Source organism: Oncorhynchus keta, chromosome 19 (assembly GCF_023373465.1).
Source record: "Oncorhynchus keta strain PuntledgeMale-10-30-2019 chromosome 19, Oket_V2, whole genome shotgun sequence".
Lineage (NCBI taxonomy): Eukaryota > Metazoa > Chordata > Actinopteri > Salmoniformes > Salmonidae > Oncorhynchus > Oncorhynchus keta.
In genome coordinates, this window is record NC_068439.1 from 68,400,588 (window position 1) to 68,425,545 (window position 24,958).

Consider the following 24,958-nt stretch of genomic DNA (forward strand, 5'->3'; position numbering starts at 1 on the left):
CAAACCCCTGTCTGCATTTTCTTTCATTTCCTAAAAGTTTCTTAGAGTTTCTAAGATGCCTTTTCCATATTTAGAGCAAAGCAAAGCACCCAGTTCGGTTCCAGGTGTTGCATCTACTCTCTGGGGGGCCCTGCTCTCATAGTGGTGATGACATGCATGTTACACACCTTATCAAATTAGACCGGTTTTGCAGCAAATTCCAAGTGGAGAATTCTGACCAATGACCGACCACCCACATATCCAACCCAGTCAACCTCCTATTACCAAACCCACCCACCCACTTACTGTACTTAATCCTTACTTGACTTAATCCTTACTGCACTCAATCCATACTTGACTTAATCCTTACTGTACTTAATCCATACTTGATTTAATCCTTACTGTACTTTAACCTTACTTGACTTAATCCCTTCAGCTCCTAGTGGAACAAAGGGCCTCAACAGTCCCTTTTTACAGTATCTAGACATATTCTCTTAGTCACTCATCGGCCTGTCTCTAACTTACTTCATGCATCCTCATTCACTACTTGTTTTACCCTGCTCCTACTTTTCTCTTAACTAGTTTGAAAGCATGAGTCTGGCAGCCTACTTACTCTATTTGTAAAGCTTACCCTCTATCTCTGTATCTCTGTCTGATTCTGTTAGCCCACTGCCTGACACAAGAATGCTCTTCTGTTGTCTTCCTTTCCAGTCTGAGGTCATATCCTTACTCTTATGTCTGTGACAATCTCTTTAGTTCTGTTAGTCTTCAGCATTACAGGACTTATTGTTGTGCAGCGAAATCCACAGCTTGTCGATGACAGTGTGCCAAAAAGCTCATTTGTGAGCTTTAAGCAGAGTTGAGCTCTATCTCTGTGCAGTGCCTACACAACCCTGCGAGGGAGTGCATGGGAGTCACATTCGTGTCACTGTGGCTTTGGTCGGCACACATGAGTCACAGAGCTTCTGCATGTCAACATCATGCTCTGTCTTAATATAACCTGGATGCACTCTCTGTCTGCATGGATGATCAACACAGAGGTGGAAAACAGGACATTTTGAATGGAAAAATTGGAACACAGAACATTTGACACAGAGACAGATGCATGCTCTTATGTTGGTTATTACGCTATAGTAAATGTTAAAAGCGTAATTGTGAAAAATATCAATATATATATGTAAAATTGAATTGGAGTGATGCAATAGAGCGGCAAAAAAAAAAGAGCAGTCCACAGGCTGAATATCATCAATATCCACAGATGTCAATATTTACATCCTCTTCATTTCACCAGAGATACGGTGTTAGGTGTTGAGGTATTCCTTCACTTCCTTCACCTTGGCACCCCTTTTCATCATCCCATTCCTCTCATTCGTGCCAACAACAATTCTTCTGCAAAAATGTGGATATTTTTCCTGTGCGCTTGCGCGCTCTCCCTCTCTCTCTCTGAGCCTTATTAAATTACAAAGGTTTTGTCATTGTTTTCGGTCATTTAAAACAATATTGGTTGAAAGCCTGAATGAACTCGACTTCCAGGCTCACTAGAGGGCCCGACGATTCTTGCCAAGGTCATTTTGTTTTCCCTCTTTTCACGTTTCTCCTTAGTCTATGGGAAAAAGGAGCAGCAGTCTGTCAAGCACTCAAGATTGGAAGGTATTTAAAACAATCAGTGGATTGGTAAGAGGAGTGAGGTCATTGTTTTAGGGAGGGAGAGAGAGGGAGAGGGAGGGAGGGAGGAAGGAAAGAAGGGGTGACCCCTGTGGCAGGAGATGACCCTGTGGTGGGCTGTTGTTGTCTGTCTGCCAGGCACATGGCCAGTCAGCCAGTACTGTGAACTCTAAGGTAACACTGGCTATGGCAAAGGTCACCATTCCTGCTAGATGGATTTATTTGTACTGCTTTGCACATCAGAATTGCCCGCCAAAAACAAAACATTCCCTGTGTGTATGTGAGGGGATGTAAACACAGAGCTCCAACATCTGTGTCTGATGATGAACACTGTATTAATAATAATGAGGCCCTTTCTCTCCGGATAAACAAGGCAGGATGTAATAATGATTATCTAGAAATCAACTTTCTGCAACCTTTCTTTATTTGTTTTCATGTGTAGGCTATTTAATTGATTTCCCCCTGCAGTTATACAAGCTGCAAGGAAGAATGTACTGTAGACACATTTCATACTTATGATCATACAGTTACTGTCAGTTATTCAAGAACAGTTTGAAATGTGTATCATTCAAACGGTCATTAATTAAAGTCACAACACAAATTCCAGGAAATGCAGAATAATATTTTCATTAAAACCATCAATGCTGAAGTTGTGGAGTGTAAAACTACCCAAACACCTTGGTAGCGTGGTTTTGGGTATATCTGTTGATGTAGCTAGTGTTTGTGAGAGTGGGGGGTTGGGGATCTGCATCCTGTGAGACTTGCACAGGTGGTTGGGAGGAGGGAGGGAGGGGTGGAGGAAAAGGTGGGCGTGGAGGAGCAGGGGCGTAGTGCCCACTTCCTGTTGAAATACTGTAAACCAGTTGGCTCATTGCCAGCTCAACAGGATTTGTCTTGGGCTTGCTGCTCTCTCTCCACCACAGAATAGGCTGCCATTGAGAGGCTTTGTGTTATGGCTTAGCTCATTGTGTCTTGTACTTGATTTTTTTTAAAACAAGTGTTGCAAAGAAAAACACATTCTTGTCACGGTTGTCGTAAGAACGGGACCAAGGCGCAGCGGATGTTGAGTTCCACATATTTATTTCAAAAGTGAAGCAAAAACAATAAACGAACAACGAAACGTGACTAAGTGGTGCACATGCACAAACACAAAACATCCCACAAACACAGGTGGGAAAAATAGCTACTTAAATATGATTCCCAATTAGAGACAACGATTACCAGCTGCCTCTAATTGGGAATCATACAAAAACACCAACATAGAAAATATAAATTATAACACAACATAGAAATTATAAACTAGAATACCCTCTAGTCACGCCCTGACCTACTACACCATAGAGAAACAAGGGCTCTCTATGGTCAGGGCTTGACAATTCTGAACAAAACATTTAACTCTCCATTCAAGAAAAAAGATGAAACAACAATGTACTATTACAATTCTGCAAGTTATTACATATAAATATTTACCTCTCGAAATGGTGCATGTTTTTTCAAAAGAGAACAAAATGTTATGGACCAATGCAGCAAATAAATCATGTTTTGTTAACAATTAAGTACCTTACTGTGATTGTTTTCTATTAAAATGGTCAAAAAGAAACAAAAATAGATTCTTAGCAAAGAGCCATTTCTCAAGCAAAAATGATGCTAAGACTGTCGGGGAGTGGTCTGAGTGTGTTATTGGCAGAGAGTTTTGGAACCCTCTTTCTTCTTGGTTTATTAACCAATAGATGTCCCCAGGCAGGCCAAAATGCCATCTTAAAAAAACAGGCTGATATTTCATTTGGTCTTTTCAAACAGCTCCTACACTAAAGGGGCATTATCATTATTTTCACAATTTCACAGTATTATTCCAACCCCATAGGGCGGAAAGATACAGTGAGTGCACAAAACATTAAGAATACCTTCCCAGTGTTGCCGTGTCAATACACCCTGGGGTTCGATCCCAGGCTGTGCCATTACCGGCCGTGACGAGTTAGGGGAGGGTTTGGCCGGGGGAGCTTTACTTGGCTAATCGTGCTCTAATGACTCCTTATGACGGGCCGGTCGCCTGCAGGCTGACTTCGGTCGTCAGTTGAACGGTGTTTCCTCCAACACATTGGTGCTGCTGGCTTCCGGGTTAAGCGAGCGGGTGTTAAGAAGCACGGTTTGGCAGGTCATGTTTTGGAGGACGCATGACTTGACCTTCGGCTCTCCCGAGCCCGTTGGGGAGTTGCAGCGATAAGACAAGATCGGAATCACGAATTTGGGGGAAAAAAGGGGGTAAAAAGTACTGAATAATAACACCTTCCTAATATTGAGTTGCACCCTCCCCCCAGGGATGCTTGCTCAGGTTGACTCCATTGCTTCCTACAGTTGTGTCAAGTTGGCTGGAGGTCCTTTGGGTGATGGACCATTTTTAATACACACGGGAAACTGTTGAGTGTGAAAAACCCAGCAGCGTTGCAGTTCTTGACACAAACCAGTGCACCTGGCACCTACTACCATACCCCATTCAAAAGCACTTACTGTAAATCTTTTGTCTTGGCCATTCACCGTCTGAATGACACACATAGACAATCCATGTCTAAATTGTCTCATGGCTTAAAAATCCTTCTTTAACCTGTCTCAAACCCTTCATACAGTTGTTTGACTTGAATTGGATTTAACAAGTGACATTGGTAAGGATCATAGATTTCACCTGGTCAGCCTATGTCATGGAAAGAATGTTTTGTGTTCTTAATGTTTTGTAAACTCAGTATATATACTTTTATTTTATCCTTTTGAATGTCCTTGAAGATTACCTTAAATCCCAAGGGGATATACAGGTAACTGACAAAATAAAGGAAACACTTAAGTAAATAAGGGATACAAATTATATTGAAAGCATGTGCTTCCACACAGGTTTAGTTCCTTTAGTTAATTAAGCAATTAGTTAGCTCTTGGTGGCCCAACGCCCTATTAAGACACTTTATGTTGGCATTCCCTTGTTCTTGGCAGTTACGTGTATATGTAGGTTTTAGATGATAAAGGTTTTTCCTGGAAGAATGTTGAAGGATGTTACAAAGATCAACATCTAAGCTTTGATATTTACTTTTGGCCATCTTCTTTAACTCAATTGTCATTCCGTTATCTAAAGCCATGTCTCTAGAACTTGTTGTTGAACTTGATGTTCTATACTTTGTATTCACGAAATCATGCTTTACACAAATAAATATAGTATTTTGAGTCGTTTAATAGTCACACATTTCTAATCACCTACAACTGCAGTACATGTGTTTTTATCTAGACTTTTTTTTAAACTACTGTAGCATTATTTTTCTTCTATGGTTTGATAGACAGGTGGCAATATTGCAGAAGTGTGTTGGAATGACGTGTATTTTATTTATTGAGCTCTATTGTATGTTCTCTTTGTGCATAAAGGTCACAGATCATTTCTGGGGTTTGCTTTTTCATTAATTATAATCCACATAATAATTCCCTTTTCTTATTGCTGCAGGATTATTTTCCTGCTGTAGCAAATTAGTTCAATTTAAGATCCAACATATGTAGAATCCATGCTTGTCTCTATCTGAGTTCTGCTATTGACTCTATGGAAGAAAGACAATGACAACCAACCAAATACAAAAAGTATGTTTTATACCACAATCATACATTGTTATTTCTAGTTTAAAAAATTAGATGACCATCCAAATAGAATAATACTGGATGAATTCACTTGATCATTTTGCAGTATGATAAATTGTAAATGGTTTGTATCTATGGCCATGTCAATAGTACTTGCATTTTTCCCACACTCATTCTCCAGACAATAGCTCCACTTGCCGCGGCTTTTCCATCACCAAGAGATGAAGTAGCATTTTATTGCTACTTTGACAATAACATCTACAGACTATGTTGAATTGACCAGTACCAGTATTGTGCTGTGTTCATAAAGTCATATTCATCAGCACATGTTTTTACTTGTTCATATTCTAAATGTGATGTTAAAAATGTACATGACCAGTTGCCTAGCTTATAGACCATATCAGAAGAAACACTGAATTAGACAGGTCTATCTAAACGTAACGTCATATCCCTTTCATCTCTAACACAGAGACTGTCTCTGGAGGGGAGGAAGCGAATTGGTCCTCATTATGCTTAGCATGCACTTTTAGGTTAGCTTAGCACTCTCTTATTCAATTCATACTTCTCATTGTCATCTGATTGAACAGGGTAAGTATCATAATGTGTACACTGTGCACATGCTGCACTTTTACTTTACAGGTTCTCTGCATGGGTTTATCCTGACCATAATGTCTTCTGCATATTTGAATGTGTGCATGGACAATATGTTTTATCTAGAATACAAGTTACTTCACATGAGGATCTGTGTAGCATTGCATAGTTAATGTGATTCATCAAGAAATTGCTATCAATCCAGTGACGTCTGAGCCCCAGCATACTATGTCATATTGCGGATAAGTTTCCAGCCTTAATCACCTTTCTTGGTTCAGTGGTTTGATCATCACGCACAGTCAACAACGTTACACTTTATAGAGGCAGTTTACAAGCTGATTCAAATCTTCAATTTGATTTATATTTGACATTTTTGTCATTTAGCAGACACTTTTCTCCAGAGCGACTTACAGGAAGTGAGTGCATATACTTTCATGCCTCGTTGGGGGACGTCAATGTTAAAACTGTTAGCAGTTCAGATCGTTTGTTAATATAACATCATGATGGTACAGCTTTTATCAGATTTTGGTTTGAAGGGGAAATTATGGTGTAACATCACTACGTATGCACATCCGTGCGTTTGAGTTTGACATGTTTTATTTCAGTTGTGATAAGATGGATGGTTAGATTGACATCATACATACTTGGTGGCAGGTTTTGTTATTGGTCTGGGCCATACGCCAATGGGAAATTCTACTGCGAGGAGCGTGTGTGTGTGTGTGTGTGTTTGTGTGTTTGTGAGATACATGAGAGCTTTCCTGTCTTTGGGGAAGCCCACACGACAGACCCCTGAACTGCCAATCAAATGACTGGCATAACACCTTTACATAGCGGTCTGACTGGTGTTGTAGAGAAACTGCTGCTGGTGAATGACTTGATACTGATCACTATCACCATGGAAGACAAACCTGTAAGTACTTGACTTGTTAATCACTCTGTGTTTACTTTTGTTGTCAAAGTACCATTTATGTTGTCAAGGAAGATGTTCTTATGTTTGACAGCAAAGCGTTTTTGTGGTCACAATGTGTGAAGACTACATGTTATCGATCCTTTGACGATAACGTCTACCAACTATGCTGAATTGACCAGTTATCTAGTAGTATTATGTTCATAAAGTCCTATTCATCAGCATGTGTTTTTACTTGTCCATATTCTAAATGTGATGACCTAGCTTATGAACCATATCAGAAGAAACACGGAATAAATTAGACAGGTCTATCTAAACCTAATTCATGGATCTTTGGTTTACGGATGAGCTGTGAGGAAAGACCTTGAGCCACAAACTTCTTGTCGTCTCTAGGAATTCCTCCCCATGTTGAACTGTGTTGTGAAGTGTTCGTTGACAGAGTTCAGTGAATACATATATAAAAGTGAAGACATATACAAAAACAATTTGCAAAGGAAATGAAGCTTGTTTTCGTGACTTCCCTCCCCTGCAGATGCTAGAATTTTGTCTGTAGCCAAATTTATGTAGAAACTACTAACAGAAACAAAAATGTATTCATGTGTTGGTGTTTCTTCCCTCCATGCTAATTGTAAATCTTTATTAACCATTCTAAGCTGTTAACAGCACATGCGTCTGCTCTTATAAATCACAGCTTTTTCTACTTCCCTCCATTTTAATATTTAAATCCTGATATAAGATCCCATTGAACATATGTTTTGAAAAAAGGGGAACTTGTGACTTGTTAATGGCAAAGTGTGACTGCTCAATCCCTTTATCAACGGTCTTCAGTGTGTAATGTATGCATATAGAGTCAAGGCTCATATCCCCTCTTTATTATTGGACTATTAGTAGCACAATGGTTTCCTGTGTCTCGCTACTGTTAGTCTCACAGCCAAGGTTTGTGGCTTAGAACTAATCCTGTAGCTAATGCCATCATAGTAGGAGTACAACTCATAAGTGTGCTTAGCCCCGGACCACATGCAGGGCAGGCAGGATGCTATGTAACATGGCTAAGACCTGCTCAGGGTAAATGCTAGTGCCTGGCGAGGCCTGGCTTCTAAACTTGTCAGTCACAGTCTCAACCCAAAAGTCCTGATGAAAAAGTTTAGAAACCGTTGACGTTTGTGTTCAAGGACTTAGGCCTATTCCATGATGCCTATCTACAAGTGCAAAGTGACATTAGGCCGTCGCTTGGATTCCTTGAACGTCTCAGAAGTATCCATATGCACTGTACAAGCAGCAGTCTGCCTGTCTGGCTCCCATGGTGCACCTCTTCTCATCCTGCATGGGGAAGGCAGTGAAAGAGGCCATTGTTCTTGTCACTCTGAGGCATGTTGCATGCACTTATGACACTGAGTGGGAGAAATTATGCCCGTTATAAATCTGGAATGTATTTGAATCAATCAATTGTAGAAGAACAAAATGCATTTCATTACCAACTTCAATTTTAGAAGGACCCACTTTTCTCTAGAAAGTACTTTAAGTTAGGTTTTAGTTGTTCATAATAGGCAGGAGTACTTTTAGTTACAATAATGTTATTTCATAATTGAGAAAAAAACCACTTACACAGAAGCTTGAACAGGAAAAATCTGGACATTTCTAAATAAACCCAGAGAAACAATATGGATGGAAACACTACATTTCCTCTTTTAAAACTAAGAGCGTAACAAAATCTTTTTTTTTCATATTTCCTTGGCGCGCAGAAGAAATGGCTCATACTATAACATGACTCAGTGCTCGTTGGTTATGGGTTGGAGAATAAACTTGAAAGTAGACTACCTTCGGAGTGTGATTCAGACATCTGGTCTATTGAATCAACTCTTCCTCTAATGCCTTGACAAAACAAATGGCTTTCAGGGCTTCTCTCTCCTTCTGTTTTCCCTTCTTTTCAGAAGGCATTGATTGATGTGCAGTAAACCACACTTTCAAAGTCTTTTTCTCTCCCTGTGATTGTTCTGGTATGATGTAATGTTTTGATGATCCTCAACATGGTAAGATGTCATGTGTAGCAGCACTGACATAAAAAACAATAAAAAAAACAATACCACTATCTGAAAAGACAGAATCCCATGTCTTTTCAGAGGAGTTCTCTATACCTCACAGATCATGTTTGCCTCATTTAGATTGTGGAACACTTTGTAGCAGCGAGACAAAGGTATTTGTGATAATGTTAGGTTCTTGTTGTTCTCAATGGAAACCGAGCTTCTCATCAGACAGCCAGTTTCCAGTGGTTGTTTTTCAGCATCTTTTCTGGTGTGCACTCTGTGTACCAGCCGATCTCCCTAAGCTACATCATATAGTCACCATCACGAGGGTGTAAACTAACAGCACAGCGTGGAGGTCGTAAATAATGCCCTTATCCACCAGGGAGAGGCCTATTTTTAACACTACTCTTGTATCGCGTATCGCCATTTTGGTCTTTTGTGGTGAGGAGGATATTTTGGGACACTCTCGGGAAGCCTGACCTGTTAGGCAAGATGAGGTGGAACCTCCCCACAACAATACATCTTGTGAGTGTGTGTGTGTTTATGCGTGCATGCGTTCTCAAGGTGAAGCCAACATCTGAGACAGACCTGTTGCAAAGTTGAAAATACAACTTGTTTCACCAGCGCACTAACAGCCGGTACTTCTACCAGCACTTTCACTATCTGTACTAAAAGGTTCCAGATAGGAACCAGATAGCAGTCTGGAACAACCGTACAGACCTCAGAAGCTAAACAAATGGTAAACAGCTACAAAATCATTTCAAGCAGCCCCATGTCGGGCCTTTCCTCATTGCATTAGCAGCACATAACAGTCTCCTGATCGGAACTAGGGCCGCCTGCTACTCCTCACACTTAAAATTGTGGTCTGATAGATGGCCCTGATTGGGGTGGCTTAAGTTCTCTATCAGAGCCCAGGAAAAGTCTACTGGCCTGCCTGCCTGCCTGCCTGCCCTGCCTGCCTGCCTGCCTGCCTGCCTGCCTGCCTGTCTGTCTGCCTGTGTGTGTTTGGGTTGGATAATGATCCTCCTTGTCTAGAGGCTGGCTCTGACTTTACTGCCCTGTTTTGGAGGGGGAATGTGTGTTGGAGGGGAGAACGGGAGGGTGAGTGAAAGCACAGGAATTTCCACTCACTTTGGCTCGTCCTGCATTCAGTCTGATCCTCGGCCGCCCCCCACTCCCCTTTCTCTCCCCTCCCTCCCTCCCTCCCTCGATCTTTCAGTTCTCTCCTCTGTTGGAGAAAGGGGGACGTTTGTTGTTGGAATACGCTCAGCACTCTGATCTGTGCCCGTCATTAGAACATGTTTGTTCCGAGCTGAGCGGGTGCTCCCGGAGACTCTGCATGGCGCGGGGGGAAGCTAGGCGGCCAGGCAGCCAGTTATCATGGGGGGACCACTGGGTTCATTCATCAACCTGTCATGGGCCCCGCTTTCTGTTATTTGTAGCCAAATCCATCAAGCATGACAAGCGGGTAATTTGAGCCAAGTCGAGGGCAGAGCTCCAGGTCCCTTCCACAAAGTCATTCTTCCCCTCCCTCCTGGGAAAGGCTCTGGACAGCCCGCTCAAGATCCAGAGTTTTGTTGAGTCATGTGAGAGAAACAACCACACCGACTGAGGTGGGGTGGCTGCTAGGGGGAACCGGGGGGGCTAAAAGCTGCTCACAGGCTAAGGGAGACAGAGGAATGCACTGGAGCCAGCCTTGTATAAGGTAATGTCTGGTGAACATGCCGGGGTGGGACGTGTGCACAGATTTATTTTAATACACTGCTGGCAGGGCCAGAGGGGAGGGGAGAAGCGTCCAGCTCCCTGCCATCTCGTCCCGGGATCACAGTCACGCATCGGACAAGACAGGACATTGTACTAGGCTAACCACCACAGACGACAAAAACACACAGAGGCAAGTTTCAGTTGAAAGTTTGGCCTACTAATCTGCATGATCAGATTGGGTTGCTTTATGTTCCACTGTCAGGGCTTGCATTCCTTTTCCATGGGGTTGTTGTGTGTACCTGCTGTTAGAGTGATTCCCCTGACACCAGCATGTTTTGAGTTCACTGCCCTGCAGACAGATATGTTTTTGGCATGTCACTCGGGCATTTAGCGTTGCAGTGATGCACGTGTAGCAGCTATATGGTGATTTGATGTAGGGGTAATTATGTGCTCCAAAGCTGTGTATGGTTATTATCAAAGGCATTTTTGTGTAATATTCATAGCTTATGGACATTGTAGGTTGACAGATCAAATCCCAGCAGAATTCTGCTATGGTGACGAAGTAGCCTAAATGTATAGAAAACTAAATCATTTGTTGAATGCAATGTTATCCAAGACCCTCAGGACAAGGAAATAGTATGCATATAGATTGTAACCAGCAAACAGAGGAAATGTCTACAAGAGAATGTGCAAACAGATCACATTTCCACACAGAATGCACTTTGTAGTGTCAGCTAGTATGCGAGAAGCCACTTTCCCAGCAGTGTGTTTGTGACCTGGCTCCTTACCTGATAGAGCAGCCTCTCTGAACAGGGCAAGCATTGGTTGGTCTGGACTGAGCTGTCCCTCTGACCCTCGTGGACCCTGTGGCTCTGCTCAAACCCGGTCGTGTGTTTCAAGTTTCACGTTTTATTAGTCGTATGTACAGGATCCACGTGGTATACACTGTCAATCTAAATGCTTACTTGCAGGTTCCTCGACAATCCAACAACAATAATAAATAAGAAAATATAAGAATAGGAACATAAAGTAAATGGCTCAGTAGAATAAATTAAAGATTTTAGCATAAGTATAATACATGAAGACACAGAGTATAGTCCAATATTTACACGTGTTTTGGGGAAGGGGGGATTGTGGGTGTGTGTGGAAGTGTTTGTGTGTGTATGTTTTTGTTGGGGGATGGGATGACATGTTCCATAAACACATTGCCTGAACAGATTGCTGTGACCTGGACAGTCTCATTACAGTGTGTGTTGTAACACCTGGCAAGGTGGCCTCTCTCTGGGTGGAGTTGACAAGGTCGGTGCCAGCTGCCAGCGTCGGTCAGGAAGGGACACACAGGCGATGGCCTGGGAGGGAACAGTCGGCTGCAGGATGGTTAGGTGCTACAGACACAGCAAGGCCTGGGGATACTACTGTTCTGTGTGGCTGATTCACTTTTCCCACTGTGACATGACTGAGGCTGACTCCCAAATGGCACCCTATTCCCTATACATTATAGTGCACTACTGCCATTTGGGACGCTGCCTGGGAGTGTAGCCTTACTCAGGCTTGCTTGGCTGCTACAGTATCAGTGCATACCATCTGAGATGAATGTACCGTAGTGAGAAGTAGGGCTACTACTTGGTTGTGGAATCTGTTTCTGTCTCCCTTATTGGTTCCCTGTTGCTTTTATTTGTGCTTTTACTGCACCACCCCTTTTTGTCTTATATTGATCGTTCTGGTATAATACTCCATTAGATACCAACACAATGTGGTGAGTGCATTGTTAATGCTCTGCTGAATGTCAATTCAAAACTGCCTGAAGGCCAAAAGATAGGATCTCTTTCTGTTGCTTATTTTATTAAAACGAGCACAGATCTGAATGTGTTGCTTCTAAACCAACAACAGTAGAACTCTTTACTTAGACGAAAGATCTTGTACAAAAAAGAAAAAAAGAAAACATGTTAAGTTTTTAGCTCTTATGTTATCTTAAGGAAGCGCGTTCTCGTAAGCCGAAGACCTCTATTGATGCATATAAATTCCTTCTGAGTTCTGGAGACTGATGGCTGAAAGGATACCCTTGGGAAAACATTTCTTGGAACTCTTGGACTCCCGCCACAAATCATGGGAACAGAAGTACTGTGAAAGGAATGGAAAACAGCCGACAGAGGAAGCCTTTTTCTCAGCAAATTGACATTTGCTTATCTTACGACACTAAATGAAGAAAGACAAATGCATTAAAATGTCCCATAATATGGAAGTGGGAAGTTGTTCATCTAGTTCATTTCTGGACTAGAGGTTTGTAACCCTGGATCTTTATGTCTGATTGCCATGGAAACCATTATTTGGGGCAATCGTCGTGGTAGACCACTTTAGCAATCTCCTTGGAATATATTACTATCCTACTCTCTCCTCACCTTCAACCTCTCACCATTGTCTCGGACATAGTTTACTTCAACCTCTTTTCGCAGTAATTGCAGTAGGCTACCAAGCTCAGGAATGCACAACCTATCTACAGCAGTAGATCAGCAGATCCTACGTCCTCTTACCACTAGTACTGATCATGATCATGAGCTGAGGAGAAATAGAACAGAATCTTGGACAGTGAACTGACCATGTCAATAAATCAGTACTGTGAAATTGAAGAATTCACAGCCTGTCTATCTGCATGCAGAATCACAACAACCCGCAGTAGGGGTTAGATTAGATATCTCAGCTAGGTGGTTGAAAATAACCTTATTCCAGCATCTCATTATGTCTCATCTTCATTGCATATATTCTTATAGCACATTGATGCCCAAAGAAGATAAATAAACCTATCCTCATCCTCTTCCTAGAAAGCTTAGACCAGCAGTCTGGCTGTGAGGCAGGTTTTTGCTTTGGCTTTCACCTGGCATTGGCTTAATTTGGAGCTTTATCAGGTGAGTGAAGTGGGCTGTGCAGCAGACCTGAATAACCACCCTGACATTGAAAAAGCCCAATGAAATCATGAACAGAACAGACGTGTTGATATTCGTATTTCACAGTTAAAGTGCCGTTCATTCAGAATGTACTCTCTGTGAATTGGCAAAGCAGCTTGATGAATGTTTGGAGGAAGGGCCTGCTGGTTATTAGCTCCGTTCCTGCTGGCTGCCAAATGGACTCTGGACTGATCTCAAAATCAATGTTTGAAATCAATCACTCTTTGACCTTCAGAGGCACTACTTTTTCCTATTAGTGAAGCTTTAAGTAGCAGTGGGTGTACAGATGTAAGATCTTCATTTGATCAACCTGTTGCAGGAGAACTTTCCTGAAATGCAGGAAATGTAAAACTTGTAGTTTATCTGAGGTTGAAAAAGGCTTCTGAAGTTTGTAGTTTCCACTGAAATTAAGACTGGATTTCCCCTTATGAAAAATGCAGCAACCCCTACAAAAATGTCCATTAATTATAATCCACATAAAAATGCACATTTCCTGTTGCTGCAGGATTTGTTTTCTACTATAGCAAACTGGTTCAAATGAAGATCCTACATATAGTCTCAGCAGCCGTGTCACTTGAAATGGCTCAATCAAACATTCTTGAAATTATTTACATTTTAAAAGAGACAGAGGAGAACAAAAGCAATAATGAATTTCTGCAGGCACCCTAGATAGTGGACCCGTGATGCCCACATTTATTGTGCAGGAAAACAACCTTCCTCAAAGATCTGCTAACCCATCTGGTTTAGGTGATTAGCAAAAGCTGAGGCAGATGGCGCCCTGGCCAGATTCTGCATTGCTTCAGGCAGGGTGTATTAATCTGCATAAACTACCGACTGGCTTGTCTGGCTGCCATGATTATTTTGGTGTGGTACAACATTTCTAACCATAGCTGAATGGGACATTTTTACAAAGAGAAAAAACACCCTATTTTCCAGTATTGGGTTACTGAAGGAATTGTCCACCAGCACAAGGCTCATTTACTGTGGTGAGATGAATGACTGGGACCCTCAGGATGTTTTTGTTAGGGACCAGGCAGGCGGTAATGTGGCCTTCCTCCCCTCCTCCTCAATGTGCAGTGAACACGCTACACTGAATAAGACCACAGCCACTCCAGTGGCAGTCCGTCTGGAAATATTGACACACCAGTGGAGAGCAGAGAGAGAGAGAGCAGCCCCAGAAGCCCCAGAAGCTCCAGAAGCCCCAGAAGCTCCAGAAGCCCCAGAAGCTCCAGGAATCCCCCTGAGTAGAGACTTTGGGCGGGAGGGCGGGAAGGTGAGGTGGAGCATTGGAATGCACTCGAAGCAGGTCACTTCTTTACTAGCTGAACCGAGTGAACCCTGCTTGAGTCAGCTACTTCCCAACCAATCTCTCCCGCCACGGTTGGTGAAGAGTCCACCCCTCCCTCCCTCCACCCCTCTCTTTCTCTCTCTCTTGCCTTCTCCTTGTTTATCTGTCTCCGTTCCCCACCCCCCTCATTGATCGAGACTCGAGACTGCTGTAAGCCTATTGGCTGCCCCTCTCTCCCTTCACCAACACCCCCCACCTGACCCCCTTTACTCGCCCTCGAGTCCCAGTCGAGTTCAAGATGAACATATGTTAGGGATAAGTGATGGAATATCAGTATAGGTATATAGCACTACAAATATAGCACACAAAATACAGTGCAAACAATCAGCCACACACTGCCAATTGGAACACATACTGTTCATCCCCTACTGATAAATGGTCTTTAGTTTGTGGGAGTGAAATTACCATATCCCCACTATATCCCACCTCTTTTCTAAACAGGATAATCTGCTCCTTGACCTTCACAGCCACTCATCTTAATGCATATCATAGATAAATGCTTTGTGGATCCTTATTTGGCACCAGGCTAGAACTGTGTATAATTTGTAATTAGGATACCTCTCAACATTGTATCAACATGTTTTTATAATTTACACTTGAGAAATGTGTCAGTAACGTGTTGGTTCCCATGTCAAATTATATTTCCATACACACACAATGATGCATGAACAAATATGTTCACACTTCAAATATTATATTTTGCAAAAGCTATCATCCTTGATGTAACCTGGCAGTCTATCCACAATCATCTGATTATGGTTTTGGTCTTTGTTTTAGTGAGTGAGTGAGTGAGTGAGTGAGAGAGAGAGAGAGAGAGAGAGAGTGAGAGAGATGTAATTATTAATGGCTGCCACCCCCTAACTAATCTGATGGAAAACGCTAATCCATGACTGCTGGAATTCTTAGGGACCATTCGAAATTGACTGGGAAAGGTTGTGTGGGGAGGTTTTATTTTATTTTATTGGCCACAGGGGAGGTTAGTGCGCTTCTCTCCCTGGTTTACGTTCGCTCTTTTGTCTCCGCTTGCATTCGCCTCCCCTACATCAAGGTGTTTTGGTTCTTCCCTTATGCTCTACGCTTTTCCGCGCGTTAACTTGTATTATAACCTGGGTGGTTCCAGCCCTGAATGCTGATTGGCTGAAAACCAACAACTACCTAATACACAGACATCTAAGTAAACGAATAGAATAAGAATATATACATATAAATACAGTTGAAGTTGGAAGTTTACATACACTTAACTCGTTTTTCTACCACTCCACAAATTTCTTGTTAACAAACTATAGTTTTGGCAAGTCGGTTAGGACATCTACTTTGTGCACAAGACAAGTAATTTTTCCAACAATTGTTTACAGACAGATTATTTCACTTATAATTCACTGTATCACAATTCCATTGGGTCAGAAGTTTACATTCGAGCCGTGAGCAAGCGTTGCAAAATAAATGTAGAAATCTATATTATTCAATTATTGCACCCACATTGCTCTCGTGCGCCAACGAGCGTCTGTGTTGCCAAGGGCTAAAATAGAAGTCAGTTCTATTTGTGACTCAGTTTGCGCTGCAAGTCCTGCCTCTCCCATCTCCTCATTGGTTTATAGAAGCAGGTACCCACGTGCCATCTCCTCATTGGGTGACTGAAAGACGAACAAGGTCAGTGGCGGTAATGCACCTAATTTGTGAAAGTTGCCAATTACAATATAAAGTCAAGAGAAGAAAAAGCTTGGAAGGAGGAGAGATGACTAGAAATGATTTGGTCCTAGGACAAATTAGCTAGCAACAGCAAGCTAGCTAAATAGGACAAATTAGCTAGCAAGTAAGTGCAAGCTGGCACGCTAAATTGCCATAAATGTTTAATGCTTTTCGACCTGTCCCCAAATGAATGTAATTGGTTCAGAGTTTGTTTTGATATTTTAACCTGCGTGTCGTGATTGCGTTTGGTGTGGAGGGACAAAATACATTTCTGCACAATGGCGCAAGTGCGCAGCCGGTTGGGTTCCGTGTAAATTGACTGTGTCTTTAAACAGCTTGGAAAATTCCATAAAATTATGTCATGGCTTTAGAAACTTCTGATAGGCTAATTGATATCATTTGAGTCAATTGGAGGTGTACCTGTGGATGTATTTTAAGTCTGTATCCTCTCTGTGTTAGTGATGGCTGTTTAACAGTCTGATGGCCTTGAGATTGAAGCTATTTTTAAGTCTCTCGGTCCCAGCTTTGATGCACTAAATATTCCATATAAGTCCACAAGAACAAATAGGAATATCTGATAGGCAGCGGGGAGGCTAGGTGCATCATCACGCATGATAGAACAATGAAGACATGAGACATACGCAGCTAAAAAAGCTCCCCTATTGATCTTGTTTAAGAACAGTACAATTATCCTACCTAGACTAGCCTACCACACCACAATGCAATTCATTATTGTGTTATTGTATAACAATTGTATTATTATTGTTTTGAATGTGTCATTCTATTTGGATCAGTTGTGGGTCTAGTCTGGACAGTTTATAAGGTCTAGAAAGGCACCGTAGCAGGCCAGTCTGGCTGTATTTTTACTTCTGATACTGAGGTGCGCGGTCTGTTGCAGATTCTCCCAAGTCATCCTATAATTATGTGGCCATATACAGTACCAGTCAGACGTTTGGACACACCTACTCATGATTCCTACTCAAGGGTTTTTCTTAATTTGTCAAAATATTTTCTACATTATAGAATAATAGTGAAGACATCAAAACTGTGAAATAACACATATAGAATCATGTAGTAACTAAAACAGTGTTAAACAAATCTAAATATATTTTATATTTGAGATTCTTCAAAGTAGCCACCCTTTGCCCCGATAACAGCTTTGCACACTCTGTGCATTCTCTCAACCAGCTTCATGACGTAGTCACCTGGAATGCATCTCAATTAACAGGTGTGCCTTGTTAAAAGTGAATTTGTGTAATTTCTTTATTCTTAATGAGTTTGAGCCAGTCAGTTGTGTTGTGACAAGGTAGGGGTGGTATACAGAAGATAGCCCTATTTGGTAAAATACCAAGTCCATATTATGGTATGAACAGCTCAAACAAGCAAAGAGAAATTACAGTCCATCATTACTTTAAGACATGAAGGTCAGTCCATCTGGAAAATGTCAAGAACTTTGAAAGTTTCTGTCACGTTCTGACCTTTATTTCCTTTGTTTTGTATTTATTTTGTATGGTCAGGGCGTGAGTTGGGTGGGCAGTCTATGTTTGTTTTTCTATGATTTGGAGATTTCTATGTTTCGGCCTAGTATGGTTCTTAATCAGAGGCAAGTGTCATTAGTTGTCTCTGATTGAGAATCATACTTAGGTAGCCTTGGTTGCACTGTTTGTTTGTGGGTGATTGTCTATGTTAGTGGCTTGTGTTCAGCACAGGTCTATTTTGTAGCTTCACGGTCGTCATTGGTTTATTGTTTTTGGTTACTCTTTTGTATAGTGTTGCAGTGTTCAGTGTTCTCTTTATTAAAATTCACTATGAACACATACCACGCCGCATTTTGGTCCTCTGATCCTTCTCGCCTTTCCTCTTCAGATGAAGAGAAGGAAGACCGTGACAGTTTCTTCAAGTGTAGTCGAAAAAACATCAAGAGCTATAATGAAGCTGGCTCTCATGAGGACCGCCACAGGAAAGGAAGACCCAGAGTTACCTCTGCTGCAGAGGATAAGTTCATTAGAGTTAACTGCACCTCAGATTGCAGCCCAAATAAATGCTTCACAGAGTTCAAGTAACCGACACATCTCAACATCAACTGTTCAGAGGAGACTGCATGAATCAGGCCTTCATGGTCGAATTGCTGCAAAGAAACCACTACTAAAGGACACCAATAAGAAGAAGAGACTTGCTTGGGCCAAGAAACACGAGCAATAGACATTAGACCGGTGGAGTCCAAATTAGAGATTTTTGGTTCCAAACGTTGCATCTTTGTGAGACGCAGAGTAGGTGAACGGATGATCTCCGCACGTGTGGTTCCCACTGTGAAGCATGGAGGAGGAGGTGTGATGGTGTGGGGGTACTTTGCTGGTGACACTGTCTGTGATTTATTTAGAATTCAAGGCACACTTAACCAGCATGGCTACCAAAGCATTCTGCAGCGATATGCCATCTCATCCGGTTTGTGCTTAGTGGGACTATCATGTGTTTTTCAACAGAACAATGACCCAACACACTTCCAGATTGTATCAGGGCTATTTGACCAAGGAGAGTGATGGAGTGCTGCATCAAATAACCTGGCCTCCACAATCACCCAACCTCAACCCAATTCGGAGGGTTTTGGATGAGTTGGACCACAGAGTGAAGGAAAAGCAGCCAACAAGTGCTCAGCATTTGTGGTAACTGCTTCAATACTGTTGGAAAAGCATTCCAGGTGAAGTTGTTTGAGAGAATGCCAAGAGTTTGCAAAGCTCTCAAGGCAAATGGGTGGCCACTTTGAAGAATCTCAAATATAAAATATATTTTGATTTGTTTAACACTTTTTTTGGTTACTACATGATTCCATATGTGTTATTTCATAGTTTTGATGTCTTCACTATTATTCTACAATGTAGAAAGTAGTAAAAAATAAACAAAAAACCCTTGAGTGAGTAGGTGTGTCCAAACTTTGAATGGTACTGTATGTTCCCAGCAGGCCCGGTTATTCAGGAAAGCCTATCACACGCTTTGCTCTGCCTCCTCTCCAATCCGAGCAGCTGTTCATTGCGCAACTAGAACCTAACAAATCCTGGATTGATTTGATTAACGCTGCAGTATAGCCTCAATATTGTCATTTAACTTTTTAAATGTATTATCCTTTATATGTGGCATAAACATAACCAGTCACAATGTTTTAGTCTGATTAGGCTACTTCAAAACTCTCCTGTTATCATGAGCGTGTTCGTCCAAAATATGATTCCAGCCCATCCTCAAAATGTCTTGACATTGAAACCCTAAAGACTGGCAAGTGCACTAGTCCAGTGTCACTTTTATTATGCTTGCACATCATGGTTCACCAGCAGCTCCAAACATCTAAAAAATAATCTACAGACTAGCCAAAACATGCTTGTAAGAATTGTACTTAAACTTCCCCCTCATACTCATCTGGAAGTCAAGCATTGTAAGCAGCTAGGCTGGTTATCTGTGGAAAAAAAGAGCAGTATTAATTCCACTTGGTCCACTGAATTATCACGGACTCAGCCCCCAGATATCTATCCAACTATTTGGTCCCGCTTCAAATGAAGTTGAACTTAAAAAGGCTTCATAAAGCATTCATAATGGCATCCTTAGCATAAATGTGACAAAGCATCTATAACCGTATGTCATGCTTTATAAAGGGTTCATAAATGTTACATAACTGTGTGATATAATTACCAATGTCACATGTGACATAACCCACTATGTCAAAAATGACATAAACATGTGCTTTATAAATGGTGACAGGTTGTGCTGCAGGATGACACACGCTCTAAAGAGAAGTCATGTTTGTCACATTTTACACCATGCAACAGTTACCAGTGATGAAAGCCCCCAACAAAGGACATTTAAAGTGGCTTTCGTCTGAAACCAAGTGACATGTTCCTCAGTACACAAACACTCATACAACAATATAACTAGCCATACCGCGAGGTGCTGTGCCCAGTCAGGTGTTTGACACAACAATATAACTAGCCATACTGTGTGGTGCCCAGACAGGTGTTTGACACAACAATATAACTAGCCATACTGTGAGGTGCTGTGCCCAGACAGGTGTTTTACACAACAATATAACTAGCCATACTGTGAGGTGCTGTGCCCAGACAGGTGTTTGACACAACAATATAACTAGCCATACTGTGAGGTGCTGTGCCCAGACAGGTGTTTTACACAACAATATAACTAGCCATACTGTGAGGTGCTGTGCCCAGACAGGTGTTTTACACAACAATATAACTAGCCATACTGTGAGGTGCTGTGCCCAGACAGGTGTTTTACACAACAATATAACTAGCCATACTGTGTGGTGCCCAGTCAGGTGTTTAACACAACAATATAACTAGCCATACTGTGTGGTGCCCAGTCAGGTGTTTGACACAACAATATAACTAGCCATACTGTGAGGTTCTGTGCCCAGACAAGTGTTTGACACAACAATATAACTAGCCATACTGTGAGGTGCTGTGCCCAGTCAGGTGTTTGACACAACAATATAACTAGCCATACTGTGAGGTGCTGTGCCCAGACAGGTGTTTGACACAACAATATAACTAGCCATACTGTGAGGTGCTGTGCCCAGACAAGTGTTTGACACAACAATATAACTAGCCATACTGGGAGGTGCTGTGCCCAGTCAGGTGTTTGACACAACAATATAACTAGCCATACTGGGAGGTGCTGTGCCCAGTCAGGGGTTTGACACAACAATATAACTAGCCATACTGTGAGGTTCTGTGCCCAGACAAGTGTTTGACACAACAATATAACTAGCCATACTGTGAGGTGCTGTGCCCAGTCAGGTGTTTGACACAACAATATAACTAGCCATACTGTGAGGTGCTGTGCCCAGACAAGTGTTTGACACAACAATATAACTAGCCATACTGGGAGGTGCTGTGCCCAGTCAGGTGTTTGACACAACAATATAACTAGCCATACTGTGAGGTTCTGTGCCCAGACAAGTGTTTGACACAACAATATAACTAGCCATACTGTGAGGTGCTGTGCCCAGTCAGGTGTTTGACACAACAATATAACTAGCCATACTGTGTGGTGCCCAGACAGGTGTTTGACACAACAATATAACTAGCAATACCGTGAGGTGCTGTGCCCAGACAGGTGTTTGACACAACAATATAACTAGCCATACCGTGAGGTGCTGTGCCCAGACAGGTGTTTGACACAACAATATAACTAGCAATACCGTGAGGTGCTGTGCCCAGACAGGTGTTTGACACAACAATATAACTAGCCATACTGTGAGGTGCTGTGCCCAGTCAGGTGTTTGACACAACAATATAACTAGCCATACTGTGAGGTGCTGTGCCCAGACAAGTGTTTGACACAACAATATAACTAGCCATACTGTGAGGTGCTGTGCCCAGTCAGGTGTTTGACACAACAATATAACTAGCCATACTGTGAGGTGCTGTGCCCAGTCAGGTGTTTGACACAACAATATAACTAGCCATACTGTGAGGTGCTGTGCCCAGTCAGGTGTTTGACACAACAATATAACTAGCCATATTGTGAGGTGCTGTGCCCAGTCAAGTGTTTGACACAACAATATAACTAGCCATACTGTGAGGTGCTGTGCCCAGAGAGGTGTTTGGCACAAAATATAATGGTCTCATTTGTTAGAGATGTCCACCAGAATAACACCATAGCCAGAGACTTTATTATTCACTGTTTTAAATACACTGAGTGTACAAAACATTAATAACACCTGCTCTTTCCATGACATGTACTTACCAGGTGAATCCAGCTGAAAGCAATGATCCCTTATTGTTAAATCCACTTATATCAGTGTAGATGAATGGGAGTAGACAGGTTACAGAAGGAGTTTTAATCCTTGAGACAATTGAGACATGGCTTGTGTATGTGTGCCATTCAGAGGGTAAATGACAAAATATTGAAGTCCCTTTGAACGGGGTATGGTAGTAGGTGCCAGGTTCACCGGTTTGCGTCAAGGACTGCAAAACTGCTGGGTTATTCACGCTCAACAGTTTCTTGTGTGTATCAAAAATGGTCCACCACCCAAAGGACATCCTGCCAACTTGACACAACTGTGGGAAGCATTGGAGTCAACATGGGCCAATCAGAGATTGTCAAGCGAAGCCTTCGATACTGGTTAGGCCTACAAGGTAGGGAGAGATGTATTTTCTGTTTGTTGAGATTGACATAGTCTATTTATTGTGGTGTTGAAAACACAAACCATGATATTGAAGCTCCTGATGTCGGTATACTTTGTTTCTTGGTTGTGTGGTGCTTTGGCACAGAAACCTGTTGGTGGAACATTTGTTCCATATATTTTATATAATTATAAATATTCCATCAAAATGTAGAACATCTGATTTCCCCCTATCTGCAGCTGGCTCTGATTGTTGTGTAAATGAATCAGGAAGGGAGAGGGAGCTCGTCTGTGGTGGTCGGCGATTCTTGCGTGGCATTGACTGTGCCACAAAAGCATGCTGAAGTGGCACAGTCGATATCCACGTTTATTAACACAGGGTTGCTACATGTAGCTCTAGACTTCCGTGTAGCACTAGAGTTCCGTGTAGCACTAGAGTTCCGTGTAGCGCTAGAGTTCCGTGTAGCGCTAGAGTTCTGTAGTTCTGTGTAGCACTAGAGTTCCGTGGAGCACTGCACTGATCTATGGTCTAGACTTTTCTAAGAGGGCTTTCGGTGGGTTATCTCTTGGTTGTGGCTGTGTTTTCCTTGGTTCCCTGTTAGACCCTGCTGGGTTGTTAACATGCTGTGTGATTTCCAGCTGTGTAATGCACACAATACTGTCCAAACAAATCAACTCAGAGCATAGCGGAGCCCACCAGTGCAGGGGCTGATACAGACTGGGGAGGTGACGAACAAACACTCAGGTAGACTTGGCTCTCCAGATCGTAGTCTGATGAACGATTCTGATACAGCAACTATAACAACTGGGTACCGGTTTGCTCTGTTATCAAATGGATTTCCCCGCATTAATTGGCCTTAATGTGTCGTTGTGTCCCATGGTGTGTGAAAGACGATGCTCTGGTCTGATGAAAGTTTATCTTCAGTTGTACTGTACTTTATAGCAGACCCTTTGTGCACAGCTGCAGAATGCGAGCCTGTGCATCGTGATAACTGTGGTGGGTGAGGTGTTCTATGTATAGAAAGGCAGACGATGGGGAGCAGTTGGCCTTTGAAGCTGGTGCTTAGTTGGAACCCTATGTTCAAGTATCACTGTTGAACCGTTAACTCAGCCACAAAGACTTGTGTTTCTCTGTGTATAATAGAGCCTTAATGATCAGAGTGATGATTGCGGTGTTCATTGACATTGTAGAAACGGGTCCGTTTGAAAAAAGATCAAAGCTAGGATCTCCTTCACGTTTTACTCTGCAGGTGATGTTTAAGTACAGCTATTTTTGTTGATTTAATAGATGGATATGATGTTATTGAGGTATTGTACTCAGTTCAACCAAGTACAGAAGCACATCAGTTTTACTTCAATGGAATTCAGTGTGTGGTATCTGTGCTGTGTGCTTGGGGAGATTCAGAGTAGTTTAGTCGAGGGCTAAACACATGACACGTGACTGTTGTGCTCCAGCTCTGAACAACAACTCTTCTGACACCCTATTTCCAAAGCAGGCGCAGACGGAGGGGTGAATGTGGAATGTGTGTTCTGTTTTTATTTAGTTTAGAATCTTCACACGATACAGCCGAAAGTGTGTCACAGGCTGACCCAGGTTCAGTATGAGGCAGCAGTTTGCAGGGCGGTTGGCCCCTGAGACAGAGCGAGGCCAGGCGGAGTCTGTCTCCAGGAAGCTTGTTGCAGAGGAGACGTTAAACACTGAGTTCCTGTTTGACATCTGTTTCTACCGAGCCAAGTAGAGCGGGCGGACAGGCAGGCAGGCAGGCCTCTCTCCAATTCTAAGGGGCTTTATTGACGTGGGAAACATATGTGTACATTAACAAAGCAAGTGAAATAATCTATTAACAAAAAAACTAGAAAACAAAAACAATTAGAAATTAACAGTAAATATTCCACTCAAAGGTTTAAAAAATATAAAGGCATGTTAAGTGTTATGTTATCAGCTGTGTACAGTGTTTTAACAATGTGCAAATATTTGAAGTACAAATGGTAACGGAAGATAAATGAATAGATAAAGGTATGTTGTCTTTACAATGTTGTTTTTGCTCCACTGGTTGCCCTTTTCTCATGGCAATGGCTCACAAATCTTGCTGCTGTGATTGCACACATTTTGCCTAACAGATAAGGGATATATCAATGTTTCAAATTCTTTGTGATTTGTGTGAAATATGTGTCTCTAATACGGTCATACATTTGACAGTAGGTTAGGAAGTGCAACTCAGTTTCCACCTAATTTTGTGGACAGTGGCTATATATCCAGTCTTCTCACGAGAGCCAGGTCTGCCTATGGCAGCCTCTCTCAATAACAAGGCTAACTTAGTCTGTACATGGTGAAGAATTTTGTTAATGTTGGCTCAGTCAAAGTGGTCAGGT

At 42.1% G+C, this 24,958-nt stretch overlaps 1 protein-coding gene across 3 annotated transcripts in view; it reads left to right on the plus strand.

Moving 5' to 3' along the window:
* Window positions 1–24,958, plus strand: part of LOC118398758 (transcription regulator protein BACH2) — a 111,889-nt gene that overhangs the window by 7,900 nt on the left and 79,031 nt on the right. The window contains exon 1 of one of the 3 annotated variants that reach the window (XM_052471126.1): window positions 5,977–6,751. The exons of the other annotated variants lie outside the window; for them this stretch is intronic. The gene's annotated coding sequence lies outside the window, so the exon portion shown is untranslated. Of the gene's footprint in view, window positions 1–5,976; window positions 6,752–24,958 lie in introns of those variants that run through there. 3 annotated transcript variants of the gene reach the window in all.